This window comes from Dromaius novaehollandiae, chromosome 2 (genome assembly GCF_036370855.1).
Source record: "Dromaius novaehollandiae isolate bDroNov1 chromosome 2, bDroNov1.hap1, whole genome shotgun sequence".
NCBI lineage: Eukaryota > Metazoa > Chordata > Aves > Casuariiformes > Dromaiidae > Dromaius > Dromaius novaehollandiae.
Genome location: NC_088099.1, coordinates 107161014 through 107175319, shown reverse-complemented (window position 1 = coordinate 107175319; position 14306 = coordinate 107161014). Strand labels below are relative to the sequence as shown.

Here is a 14306-nt window from a genome sequence, read left to right as displayed (position 1 = left end):
AGCCTGAGAATTAGAAGAAAAAAAAGGCACCAGCCAAATTCATTCTTGATATCTCTCTTGTTGAATTCTCTTAAAAAATATTTGTTGTATCCTTAATGGACCTACAGTGCTTCTTATTGGGAACATTAGAATTCTTCTTTAAATTGAGGCTATAAAAATATTCGTAACTAAAGGACCAGTGCTAAGAAGAATCAGAGAATCGTAGACAATACAAACATATGCACAAAATTGTTCAATACTTGGAGTTTGTACGGAAATGTTATTCTTGCAAGCATACCAAGTATACTGTAAGTACGGGGAATGTGCTTGAAAGAATAAATCTGGGTAGTTGTCTAGTTCAGTCATTTAAATAACAAGAAATTTTGCATCATAGCAGCAGTTGGGCTTAAAAGTGACAGCAGCTAATTTTGCAGAATTCCAAAAAACAGTTTGCTAGTATTTGAGAATGCTAATTTTTTATTTGAACATTCAGACATGTGCTTGTCAGCTGATTCTTATCTTCGTAGAGAAGATACTTGAACTGGAGATAGCAGTTTTTTGTGATGGCAAATTCACCTATATGAAATCACCAACACTAATTCTTTGGATTTTGTGTGCTGTTTTCTGTAATATGTGGAATGTGAAAGATATGCATTCTGACTGCACCTTATATCTGCCTTTATATATGCGTTTCCCTGTTGTTGATTGACTATTATTAATTTAATGTTATAAAGTAAAACTAGTTGGTAAGGAAAACAAGGCTTCTCGTTATCACTCTTTGGATTTGCATGAGGTATACTAGTGCTAGTCAATTTTGAGTTTAGTTACCGGTTTGTTGTTCCATCAGTAGAGCACCTGCTTGGAAATCTTCCTTTTTGTGGGAGTACAGAATCTAAGATGAATTCCTAGCTTAATATACTTGTTAACCAACAGCTTACATTGAGCTCCATTTAACTGATTATAGATTCAGTATTTTCACAATAGCAAGATTTAAAAAGAAGAAAATAATCACACTATAACTTACATATCCCCTCCTTTTATATTTCCTGGAGCAGGCCTGTTATCCAAACTGCATGTTTAACCTTTTTTTTAATTATTATTTTTATTTCTCCCAATGTCTTATTTTTTTGGTTTGCTCTTGTTGTTTGTTCATCATAATGCTGCAACACTAAGCAGTTTATTTTAGTTGATGGACGTACTTTTTTTCTTCCATGGCCATTGTACCTTTGTGAAATTCAAAGCTCAGATGAAAAAGACGCTTCATTTCCATTCTGAAAAACCTAGAACTGATTTAATTATTTTAGATGTCCAGCGTTTCTATTTCTCGGTGAATTAGGGGGGAATACAGGATTTCTTTATTATTGTGATTGCAGTGTATGCTGCAGGAAAACAGCCAAGTAGAATCCTTCTAAGCTAATAGTGACAGTGCTGCTTACCATTGTCTCCGTTTTCATCTGTACAGCAGGGTCAGTTTTAACCACCTAAAGAACTGGGAACTGTGTGAATGTCAAGATTTGAAGTAGTAATATTTTTACTTTTCCACAGAAGTGACAGTTTTAATTTTTTACAAGCAAATTTTCCTGATTTAGAAACACTGGTTTAATGTTAAGTTTTTTACTTTTTATATCATGTCATTTAGGATGTACAAAGTGAAAGGGAAATAGAGTGAAAGAGAAGAATGGATGCCTTTCAGGATGGGCCCGATCCAAAGACCGAAAGAAGTATATGAAAGAGTCTTGCCATTGACTTCAGTGCCGTAGGATTAGGGCCATGATGTCTCATAAAATGTAATCATGTAGCACATTTTTTTTCTTTTTAAATTAAAAAAGAAATTATTTATTATATGCAAGCAAATTAGGCTGATAATCTAACACAAAAGTGTGAATATGAATTTCCAACATCCAGTTTTCAAGTGCCAGTGTTTGGGTTTTTTTACGTAAGAATAAATTAAAATGATTAAATGATGTAAGATATTGTTGAGATAGTACAACAGGCTGAATGAAAGAAGGAGCTCTTTGCAAAATGGTTAATAGGCCTTACTGACAAATCATCACTATTGCAAGTGTCATAGGTATAGCTCAGCTTTAAAGTATATGAATTTAAAACCTAACTATTGTGACTAATATTTATTTCAAAGTACAGAATGTGTCACAGCAGTAGGGCATCCTGTTATTAATGCAGTAAACTCTTGCTGCAATACTTTTTGGTATGAGGTTGCTGTGCTCAGGTTCCCAGCTATATAAAAGTAACAGTGAAACATGCCTTTTTTCAGCTGTATCTTGCTGTAACACGTGAAATGACTTGTTCCCAGGAAGAGCCATATGGACAAGTTGTTCCATATTAAACTACTACAGTATAACTTTGAGCTGGCCTCATATGCTATAAAGTCTCTGATTAAAACACCAATTTTAAAGACTCTTTTCAATTCTGTTCTACTTTTTAAATCAAGTCAAGGCCTGGCTCTTCCAAGTAATGTGTTCAGGTTGGAATTTCTTAATATGAAATAGTTCATGAATCCTTACCTGCTCTTTCATCACCATGGTGCTGATGCTTTGCAAGGAACACATCTGGGTCTTGCTCTGTTTTAAATATTCTTTTCACTGTGTGGAATTTCGTACTACATTACATGATTCTGCCATGTTTTCCCCCTATAATGCCAGGTTATACTCAGATCTTACTTTCACTGAAGGAATTTGAAAAGATCCCATTGATTTCAAATGCAAGAGTAAAAGCTGCGGAAGAGTCATGTTAATTTAGGCAGATTGGTGCAGAAGATACAGAGCCAAAACATTTTTGACACATTTCTTTTCTTTTTTACCCTCAAAGAGGCACCTGCTGCTGCAAAGGGACATTGTGGTAGTTTCCAAATCAGGGGTGCTTACAAAAATATTCTCCTACCCTGTATGTCAGTTCTTAAAAGCAATTCTGAAATATCAGTATATAAGAAATAAACACAAGCATCCATTTTTGGGTAATGCTTTTGTCTTAACATCTGGTAGGTGAAAGAAAAAAGCCTGTGCATTTTCAAAACAAAATAAAAAACAACCTTTCCTGTTAAGTTTTGTGTTTTAAATGGCCTTTATTCAGGGAAAGGGAATTACCTAACCTCAGTTGATCTTATACCAGAATATCAGTCACTCATGTGTTAGCTGTGTTTTGTTCTTTTTGTTCTGGTAGTAGTGTTTTCCAGTTGAAAAGAAGAGTAAACTCCCAGTCTTTTGCCTTTTCCAAACCTCCAGTTTGTAGTTGTACTTATCATCAATATTGCAGGCCCTGACACTCTGCAGCACTGTCACTGTATATACTGTGAAGGCAGTAAAAATGAGCACTAATCAATCTTTCAGGGAGAAGCAATGAGCATTAGAAGGCCACTATCCTGTGACTAAACACACCCCTTTTATGGAGTGTTGGTGCTAATAAAGGACAGCTTATTACTGAGGCAGAGACCAAAGCTTGGGTGAGGTCAACCATGACTGGCAGTCATCAGTCATTCTTAATGATACTTTTTCCCGTGCTTTCTAAGGGATTCTGAGCAGAGTGCAAATCATTCGGGGTCATCCATAGTTCATGTACCCACAGATGGCAAAGGTTTTGAAAGACTTTAGTTTAAACTTGTATTTTTTTTTAATGTTACTTAAGTAGGCAAAAACGCAAACAAAACAGATTTTTGCGCATTTGGAATGTTGTATTTTCTTTCACTCTAATAGATGTTTTACACATTAGAGTGCTTGTGCATTATAAAGAACTACATAAATTTATTTTTATGACGTCTGTCTTCTTTAATTATTACCTTTGATGTCTATTGGTGACTAAAGAGAGCTTAACAGGATTTCTCTCCCTTCTTAAATTTCGCAAAGTGAAACTCAGCCAGTCCCTGACAGATGTCTGTTCCTCACCTTCAGGATTATTTTATAAATCCTTCTCTGATGAGCGGAAGTGTCAAATCAAGGACAGGTCATAAAGTAAAAGTATAAACCTTTTAAAGGGAGACCTTGGTAATATATAAACATTTTGCACACTATCTGAAATTTTATGGACTTAAAAATTATATTTTAGCAACATGAAGGCAAAAGTCTAAACCACTAGACTCTGTGCATATGTTTTTAAATACACATTTTTCCCTTAGTCCTTAGCTTTCTTCCCATAGTCAAATTTTACAGGTATTGAGAAAATAGCTGTACTGTCTGTATGGGATGTCACTGAAGTTTAGGTTTCAAAGGATTTCTTTATTTCATTTACTTTGAAATTTGTGTTTTTTTCAGTTGTTTTTAAATTCTTCAGTTACGTACTCTCTCTACACCACCTTGAAGTTGGGTGAGTGGGTATACAGCTGCTGTGATCTAGACGACTGCTGTCGTTTTCAGGTGTTGAGTTTATTTTAGATTTTACTTGAGCTAAACTGTTAGTTTACTTTTAAAAACTGAGGTAAACTGAATCACTTTTGGTTTTACTGGCCAGTCCACTGCAAAGTATGTTGCTTTGCAATGTAAAATTGTGAAGCCAGGTGGGAAGACATGGGAATGCATGTATGTACGTGGTTAAATGTACCTACATATGTGCATATGAATGAATACAAACTCCAGACTTCAGCTATAACCAGTGGTGTAATTTTGACAGTTATAGATGACATCCTTTTTATTTTCATCTTTGTATTGTTGAAAAAGCCAAGCATGTACAGCACGTGTAAACTGAAGAATGTAGTTTCACTTGATTAGCATTAAAGGCTTATTTGTTTCCTAGTGTGTGTCTGTACAGCACCGAGCGGAGTAGGACCCCGTCCCACATAAAACCACGTAAAAGTTACTGTATTACGCAGTATAAAGTAGTAACATGCTGAGAAGGGGGGGAAAAAAGGGTAATCATTCTTTTTAAAGGTCAAAGGTTTTCTCTGCAATGTTTTTGCGGCTGGAGAAATTGTCTGATGGAGTCCCTCTTGGTTGATGTTGTGAACATTTTCTTTCCTCACTTCAATCTGCATCCTTTCTGTGTCGTAGTTAAAACTGGCGTCAATTCTGCCGTATCATGGTTATGCTTTGTGTCAGAGTTTTCAGGGGCTCTAACCAAGTCATAGGTACACCAGTGTGATCGGTACATCACTAGAGGCGATGTAAAGCGTATGTAAATTACCAATTGAGAAACAAATGTTTATACAGTGTTACAGCTGATAGCAGTACTCCTTAAGGCCTGATTCAGGAAAGCACTTCAGCACTTGTGTGATTTAGAGGCTCCATTCCCAATGATGCTCTCTATTAATTGCTCGAGGAAACACAGCTAACATTCAAATGTGACTTATCCGTCCCAAAGACCCTGATCCGGCAACTGACTTCGTGCGGTCACAGGGGTGCGCCCATGTACAGCCCATTGCTAGAGCAGGACCTGAGGTTACAGTTCACCCGAGAAATGCATCTATTCAAGGCTCTATGCAGCACCTAAGACCTTTTATTTTCCATATAAGCAGAGTTTAGGATGGTGTGGAGGACATGTGAGAACATTTACACTGAGAAGGAGACGGTGAAACTCGCATTCTGTGTGAAATTCACCGCTGGGCAGAGGGCCTACGGAAAGTGTAGGTTAGTGTTTCAGGGCAGCTGAACTTGTAGCAGTGATATATCGGCGCTACATAGATGCTAGTTCTCTCTGTGCTCAGAAAATGAAAGTCACACTTGGGTTCAGTTGCCATCATACTGCTCTGCATACAGAGGATAAACAGAAAGCAGAGCTGTTCTTGGATTGCATCTCATCCAGGTGATGCACAAGCTCAGCCTTTCAGATACGCGTAATCGTGTTTTTTAGGTATTGCAACCCTTCTTCCCCTCCCCCTTCCGGTGTTCCTGGATTTTTAGTTGTTTTTTTTTCTTTTTGTCTGAAATCCTTTATTTTGTCTTTACAGTCTGGTTGAATAGGAATCATTTAGTTTATGCAGCTTTGTGCTTTTTCTCTACAGCTTGTATCTGCATGAATGTGTTGCAGCCTGATGTGAGTTCATTCGCTTAAATAAAATGCTTAAATTGTAATCCGTGCAAAACGATCATATTTGAAACACTTGATGTCTCGGTGAGAATCCATTTAATAGTGATCAGATTTAAATGATTTAACACAGTAGTGGTGGTGGGAGGTGGGGGAGAGAAATACAGTTTCAAGACATTCCTGTATATAAAAAAAAGATTAAACCAAATTCAGATATGTCTCTCCCCCCCCTTCTCTCTCTCTTTTTAAGCAGTCAAAAGATATACTGTATCCCCAGTGAAAGGGCGCTTTCAATCCAGTTATCCACTTTAGCCAGTCTCAGTTTCCAGAACCTTCCACACCCCCCCCTTGGTTAAACCACTAAGCCTTTGATTCCTTCCTGATTACACTATGCAAGACATCTATCAAACACTGTCTTATCTGTTTGTAAGGCAGCTCAGGCCTCAGATTTAAGTCATGGGTTTTGGCTACAAGTTGGAGTGTGATTAATAATTGACTAATGTAGCTTTTATTTATCACAGGCTAGCACATTTCACCATTACCGAGTTAATTTATGTTAAGTGTAAGCTGTCGTTCAATCTGTTTTTCAACTTTTTTTTTTTTTTTTTTTAAATCCTAAGTCTATCTTTCACTTTTTGAGAAACAAAATCCTTATACAGGGCACAGTCTTACTTGGTGCCAAAAAGTTGATTTCCTTTTCAGTGGAGTCATACATCACCAGCCCTCCCAGCTGCAGTGTCAGCCTCTGACAGAATGACATGTGTCATTTATCAAAGGGGCCAGGCCGGGCCTTGGGAAACGTACACGACAAAGCCTGAGAGAGTTCATTTTGCAGTCCCCTCCTACCCTCTGCGAGCCTCTTGCCAGGAAAGCCTGTGATGTTTCTGTCTTCACAGCATTACTGTAAGTCCTTCAACCTTCACAGAATTAACCCTCACCACCACCACCACCACAACCGCCAGCCCTTACCACCGCCGTGGGATCTTCCTGGGCAGCTGTGACGCCTCAGATGCCGTGCCGGCTAGGCAGTGCGCAGGAGTAACATGGATGGGGCTGCTCCCTCATCCATTTCTCCAGCTGCTTCTGGAAAGTACTGGGTTTTTTGTTGTTTTTTTTTTTAATCCCATATATTGTACACTATAAGAATTAAAGTCCCAGGTTTTTCTACAGCAGGACAAGGTCAAAGACATAAAGAATAAGGTAATAAAGTGTTTCAGTCATGAAAAAAGGGTAGCCACTGTCCTGTGCACAGGTAGAGATTTGTGTTTCATGTGAGGCAGTGAGTGAGACAGGGAGTTTTCTTCCGTGTTCCTGTTTAAATTTTCCTTTGGGTTATTTCGAAACCATGTTCTGAAATAAATACAGCAGGTAGTTCCTTTGTATGCCACTTTACAACATCCGAGTCACACAACACCTGTACAAAGGAAGTGACCTGGATAGGACTCAGCACACTTCTTGTGAAACTCTTTTGTGAGCTGGAGGGGAAGATGAGGAAAAAGAAAAGTTGCTAGTGTTTAACAGAAAAAAAATCCCCAGACTGCAAGGTGTCACTTGCACTGAATAGTTTAATTTCTGCGATGTAGTTACCTCAGTCCTGCAGCCAGGAGATGACAAAGGATTTAAAGCAGAATATAATCTTCTGTCAAACAAAGAAGAGCATATTTTCAAAATATAGCAATATTTTTGCTGAAACAAAAGTTTTGTGTGTGTGTGTTTTAAATGACTGAATTTTACATTTTGATCATGTACAAAGAATGTGAGAAAGTTACTGTCTCCTCCCCTTCCCCCACCAAATCACTCTTTGTACTTTGCATAGTTCCTACCACACTGAAGTTATTTACAGCATCAGATATCATTTAAAGAGATAGCTAAGGAGACTGTAGCCTCAGCTAGGAACTTTCCAGAAAGGAGTCCTATAAATTAGCCTTTGCTCAGGAGTGGCTGTTTTCTAGTCAGGGCTGGTCCTTTCATTTGTCTACATAAGGCTAATTTATTTTTGCAGCCAGATGTGGGCTGACAGCCATCACTCAGAGCTTCCTTCCCCCACTGTTAGGAGGTCGGGAAAACAGTCACGTTTCCCATTTTACAGAATCTCCATCAACATTATTGAAGATGGATGTATCTTTAAAGCAAAGATTGATTGTGGATATCGGAGTTATGGTGTCATTTATCATAGTGAATATTATTTAGACTTGGATTGTACAAGGCTGTAACTTGAGACACAGCCAGGGGAGGGACAATCTGGAAACGAGGATCCATGAACTTTAATGGATGGATGCTTTTTCAAAGCTCCACTCACTATAGCATGATTTACTTTTCTTCCAGAAAGGAAACAAGCATTTCAGTTTTAAAGGGCCAGCAAGCCATCTTGTCCTCTTTAGTGGGTCCTTCCCACAGGCATCCAAGACTTAAAGCTGAGACAATAAATAGAGATTGTGTCTGAATGTTATATGTATATAAGTGCTTTTATGTTAAACATAGCTAGGTGCACTTGAGACTCTTGTTTGTGTGAATTATGCTAGTTAGGTTCTCAGCTGCAGGGGTACTGTGGCTGAATAATGCAAAATATTGATTATAGAATGCTGTGATCTGAAATTTCAGAAGCTCCAAATAAATAGCATTGCAGCTAGCATTGTTACATGGCCACATTTGTCTCTGCTTGGGGAGACAAAGAGTGTCTAAACTACATATTCACTTACTGCTTGAGGTGTCTTACGGAAATGGAGCCTGGTAAATTGCATACATACCTGATGGAGCATCAAGTTTGTTGCTTGTTGAGAAATACGGCAGACCTAACAGCCTGATGCATGATGTGATTACCTTCTGCTTTTATGTGAAATTAGGAAATGTAGATCTGGATCTTGCAGGTGAAATACACCTTGTATTTTCAGAATATATATCCTAGAAAGCTGCTTACAACCCATGGAAAATCTGAGGATGTGGTTCAGCTAAAGTGTTATTTCTGATCCATCACCACCAGCACACAGGCGTGCTTTGTTGGATCTATTGGAGTGTGTTTCATGCTTTGGAACATGACTTTTCATGTTTGATTTTTAGAAATGAATTAACTTTAATTCAGAAAGTGCTCAACTGACTTCAGCAAATGGGAAAGTTCTTGAAGCTGGTAGCATAAAGCTCCTTATCAGCTTCAAATACAGCACAAGTAGCTGTCAAGCAAGATTTTCGCACAAGTTCTGATAGTTCAGTTCCAGCTTCAAACACGCTTCCCTTAGCATCATTTTCCCAATGACTTCGTTCCTGTAACTCCCTGCTCCGCAGGTGAAGTTGTATATCTTCCATTTGCACTGATTTAGTTCTCGAGTTCTTTCTCATGCCTGTGAACATAGCTTGCATCCCTCTTGACCTGTCCCCCATCAGTGGGTCATGTATCATAGTTTGAAAAATGTCCTGTCTTACAAGAAAAGTTGCATTGGCCAGTAGTTTACTGATACTGGCAGGGATCTAAGAGGAAGGCAGTTCTTACCACATTTGTTGTCCTTAGTGAACTGCTCACATACTAACATTTAAGTCAGCACTTTCACAAGGATGTACTAAACCTTGCACCAAATTATCTCACGCTTTTTTTCTTTAAACAAAACCAGAAATCACTTTGCTGTCATAAACCAAATTCAGTAAGAGAGTTTTCATATGAATAGTCAAGCTCAAGAGTTTTTTTAAAAAATCCAAACAATGGAAGCAATTATGAACATCTGTTTTTCAATGCATATGTATTCTGTACATAACAAACAAAGAAATCCTATTATCTCGAACAATAAAAGGGAATTTCCCTTTCTGTCTGAATGTTCTGGGGAGAATATAATCTTCCATTTAGAATCATGGTTTTGGGGTTTTGGGCTTTTTTCTGTTAATGAGATAAAAGTGGGGATGTCTGTCTTTTTTTTTTTTTTTTTTTTTTTTTTTTTTTTGGTGGTGTAGATTCCATTTTCAGGGACATTAGTATAAATCCTGAGACATCTATTTTTACACCTGTGCAGCTGAAATCAGAATGTCTCTATGAAGGCGTGCTATATTTACTTATACATAAAAAGTATTTTTCTCTTGCTTGAGAAACATACAAAAAGTCTTCAAAGAGGAAGCAGTTTATCAAATTCATATTAATCACAGCATCAATAATGTTGACCGGGGTCAAGTCATTACACTAAATATATTGTAACCATTATTAATGCATGTAGCCCAGTGCCATAGCTATGATATAAGACTGCTGTTTCCTGATTAAAAGCTGTTTGGTGATGCAGCGATTCAATACAGATTCTCCCTGCCTTGTGACTGACAGTAGCTGCTGGTATTCTGCTTTCTTCTGACAGTGGGGTATATTAATATGAACACACCTTACAGAGGGAGCTAGAAGAAGTGCAGAATGCAGAAAACAAAAGTGTCTAATTTCAGCAACCACAACTGTGCATCCATAAGGCAGCCAAATTTATCATGGCACATTATGGAGTGCAGGAAATGTCATGAAAACCATTGTTTTTTAATTTTTTTCCCTGAGAATCTGAATGAGGTGATTTATGGTAGTTATCCATCTTAAGGGTCATCCATCAACTTTTAGTTGCTAGGCAATCAAACCAACAGCTGTTTGCTTTGAATCAAGCTGAAAAGTTGTCAGTCATCACATACAGGTATGACCTTAGTGATTAAAAACATTATCATGCATACAAAATTAAAGAGACAATGTCCTTGTTCCTCCTCTCCCATAACTTGATACGTTATCTTCCATAAGCAAAACAAGTAGCATTAGCCCAAATCTTTTATTTCAGGCAATGTTTGGAAAGATCCTAGTGCTGGAGATGCTGGTCATTGTATTTCAGAAATATTCACATGTTCACGTAAAAGTTCTTTCTACAGAAACAGTTTTTACCAGGGCAGGATGTTTTCTTTCTGATGTGGTAGCAAATTAAGTGATATAGATCTTTCTAAACACAACGTTGTTGGCACCTTTAGAGTTAAGAGTGGGTCTTGAGCAGCCAAACTATTTTAAAAGATTACACTTCAGATGATTAGGCTCACGTGTCCGTACATGGGGTGGCAAATGGTGCAAGATGTAGCATAGATAAGGCTAGGACGCTATTATTGTTTTACCATCTCTCCTTAGTGCGGGGCTAGATGACACAGTGGTGAAGCCTCCTGTATTATGTGTTTCACCATGTTTGTTATTATAAACAGAGCAATATCACTTGTGATTTGGAGGCACTATATTTGACAGTGTAAGAACAATCCAGCTGTAATATGAGGACGTGAATCTGTTTCCATTCTTTGCCTCTATTGAAATCACTTGCAAGGAGTTACCCTCCCAATTGACTGTTGGCTCCATTGACTGCCATACCTTATTAAACAGCTTTGGAATTACTGAAACATAAGGGGAACTGGATTCTGCAAGGGGTTCCAGAAGATGGTGAAGAAGGTGGAGGTAAATTGTTGAACAGACAACACTGCGTGATTTGTCAATAAATGTACAGTAGCTACCTTGCTGTTAGTTCCTGGTATTTGAAAATTGCATGCATCTCCAGTGCTGTAGTTTTGTACCCACTGAGTCACTGGCAGATTGGTAAGTTGAAAGTGGTCAGAAATACTGTGTGTAGAAGTGTGAAGGAGAACATACTCATTTTTGGCAAAAACCTGCCTTTACGCCATTTTCTCATGTATCAGATGTAGTCATGGGAATACCCTTACCTTTCAATGAACTGTTTCAAAGAACTCATCTATGGGCTACAGCTGTTGAGGTGGTAGTGTTCTGCAAGGGAAATGATCATAGACACATTTTTTTCTGAGAACACAGGCTTTTTTTCAGAGGAGAAAAAGATGTGTTTTACCTTTATGTTAATTTCTGTACTCTTTCAAACATAGGCCAGTCCTAGTGAAGATGACACATGGTAGTTGTCAATAAATTTTGCTTTCCCCAGAGTGTGTATCTTGTCCTGCTAACCTGTGTAAAACAGTAATTGCCTTGTCTTCCCTGGGATTTTGCTGTGTGCTAACTAATCCATGGTAAGAAAAGACTGTCTTTACTAGTGTGGATAAACCTTTTATAATAGTTCAAATTTTATATATATAATTACCCAACTGTCTTTGTCCCCTTACCGTCTTTGATTTTCATTTGTGTATAAATTTGGCTGTGCACCTATTTAGATGTCACTTAAGCTAATAGTGAACAATCCTGTGCCCTTGAAGCCACTATGTCATCTATGTGGGCTCTTGCATGGGCTCTCATTCACATAACATCTGAGTACCTTCCAAGTGTTAATGTAAAATATATGTGCAAAATACTCCTTGTAGTGAATGCACTGATGAGTGATAACCATTTTCATAACATCCTTGCCATCGTATTTTCACTTATCATGTAGCTCACACCAGGTGGCTTGTTAGCAGTTGCTAATGAGTTTGTTGTAGTGTGGGAGGTTCCCAGGTTGAGAGCTACACTTGCAGTTTTGCTCCTGTGCTTGGGTTGTTTTCAAGACTTGCGTGTATTCCTAGTGTTATTTTAAAACACTTCTAACAGTTAATTTTGTGCTCTACAGAAATGTAAATGCAGAAAACGTAAACCGAAGCTTATCATTTTGTATCTGCCTGTCCTTTTAAAAAAAACCCCGAACCTCCAAAACTCTCTCCTCCAATCACAGTAATATTTTGTCTGTCTTCCCAGTAAAATAGATTAGTAACAGTATAAGTCCTAAATGGATCTCCTGAGATCTTCGACTCCCTTCCATTTACAGCAGACAAAACCTGCTTTTCTACTCTATTTTTTTTTAAGATAGTAACTACCATAGCTGTTGAGAGGGAAAGTTGATGTAGGTTTTACAGGAAATTTAAGGAGAAAATGATCACTTTGGGACAGATAGTAGTACCCTGTCAAGTATTATCCCATCTGTAGTAGAGTAATGAAACTCATAGTGGGAGAAGGTGGCAGAATCAGGCTGTTTGATCAGTTTTAATCTACGAAGTGCCTAACCTAGTCCTTTAACCTTTAGTATAGCTCAGTACGTAATCCACCTGTCCACATCAACAGAGGGACAAAATGAAGAATTTAGACTGCTGTTGAACAGAGTGAATTTCCATAGTGGATCAACCTAATGTTACAGTGATGACATGTGGTAATTTGATAGTTACCACATAATAACAGGAACAATGCAGTACATACAGTATGGGATAACTCCACTGGATGCAATGGTAATTACATGGTAACTCACTGACTGTTAACACTTTGTCGTCTGATTACTGTGCACTTAACTTGTGTCAGTGATGTAATTAGCACAGGTGTTTCTGCATTTGTTATATATCCAATAATCTGTGTATTTTTTGACTCCTTGGCCTGTAGATTTACAGAGCAATTATATTCTGTGTAACATGCAGCATTTTCTATCAACCTGCAGAGCCATGTCTTTGTTCTGCTGAATTCTGGTGCTGCTCAGAGCTGGTGTGTTTCCTTTACTGATGTATTACTAAGGCCCCCCCCCCAAAATTTAGCCTTATGTTTAGGTGTCTCCTGCACTTATACTTCAAATGCAGCATCAGATACACTTGGGTGTTTTTGCCTTGTTTATTTGAATTAAAGGTAGCAGATCACATGAACATCTAAATCCTGTTTTTTTCTTTTGTTAGCTGTATTGCTAAGCTATCTTTGGCTTTGTGTACAAATTACATTGCTACATTTTTAAAATTGCTGTTGTTATTTTTGATTTGAGAAGCAAGGGTTTTTTTGTCTAGTGTCTCTGAATCAAGATCAGAAACCGTTAAGTGCCGTTCAGAAGCACTGAACACAGACTCTCTACTCCCAAAGTTAACGGTCATGATAAAGAAGGCTAATATGGAGTAAAAGGTAAGGAGAGACACTAAAAGGGTGAAGTCTTGTAGCAAACTTTGTAGGGCTAGAAGTATAGTCCACAACCCATGATACCCTCTTCAGTGCTCTGTCCCTTACTAAATCATTTCTATCCCGCTAGACTAGGCAGCTTCCAGCTAATTTATGTTACCACCGATAGCCCATGATGAGCTGCTTTTTTCTCACTCTTTCTTATAAAGATTATCCTTTGTACATATTCCGTTACGCACAACATGTGACGTGAGCTGGAGTGCATTTTGCTAAGTGGCGTCATGCTTGAAAATTACTTCTTCATCTGAACTTAATTTTCTTCATCAGGGATCAAGTGATGAAGTAAGAACTTTTGTTGGATGATCAGATAAACATGTCATCTACCCTGTTATATATCTAGGACAACGATAAATTCTTATCATCATTCTTTTTTCCTTCTTTCTCTTACATAATCAGCAGCATCTGCTTTTAGAAGCACAGTTCACAATTTCTAGCAGACTCTCATGAAGTACTGTTCCTTTCCTCAAATTAA

At 37.9% G+C, this 14306-nt stretch overlaps 1 protein-coding gene across 1 annotated transcript in view; it reads left to right on the top strand.

The window, feature by feature from the left end:
- TSHZ1 (teashirt zinc finger homeobox 1) overlaps window positions 1-14306 on the top strand; it is a 56193-nt gene that overhangs the window by 10459 nt on the left and 31428 nt on the right. The window lies entirely within an intron of this gene.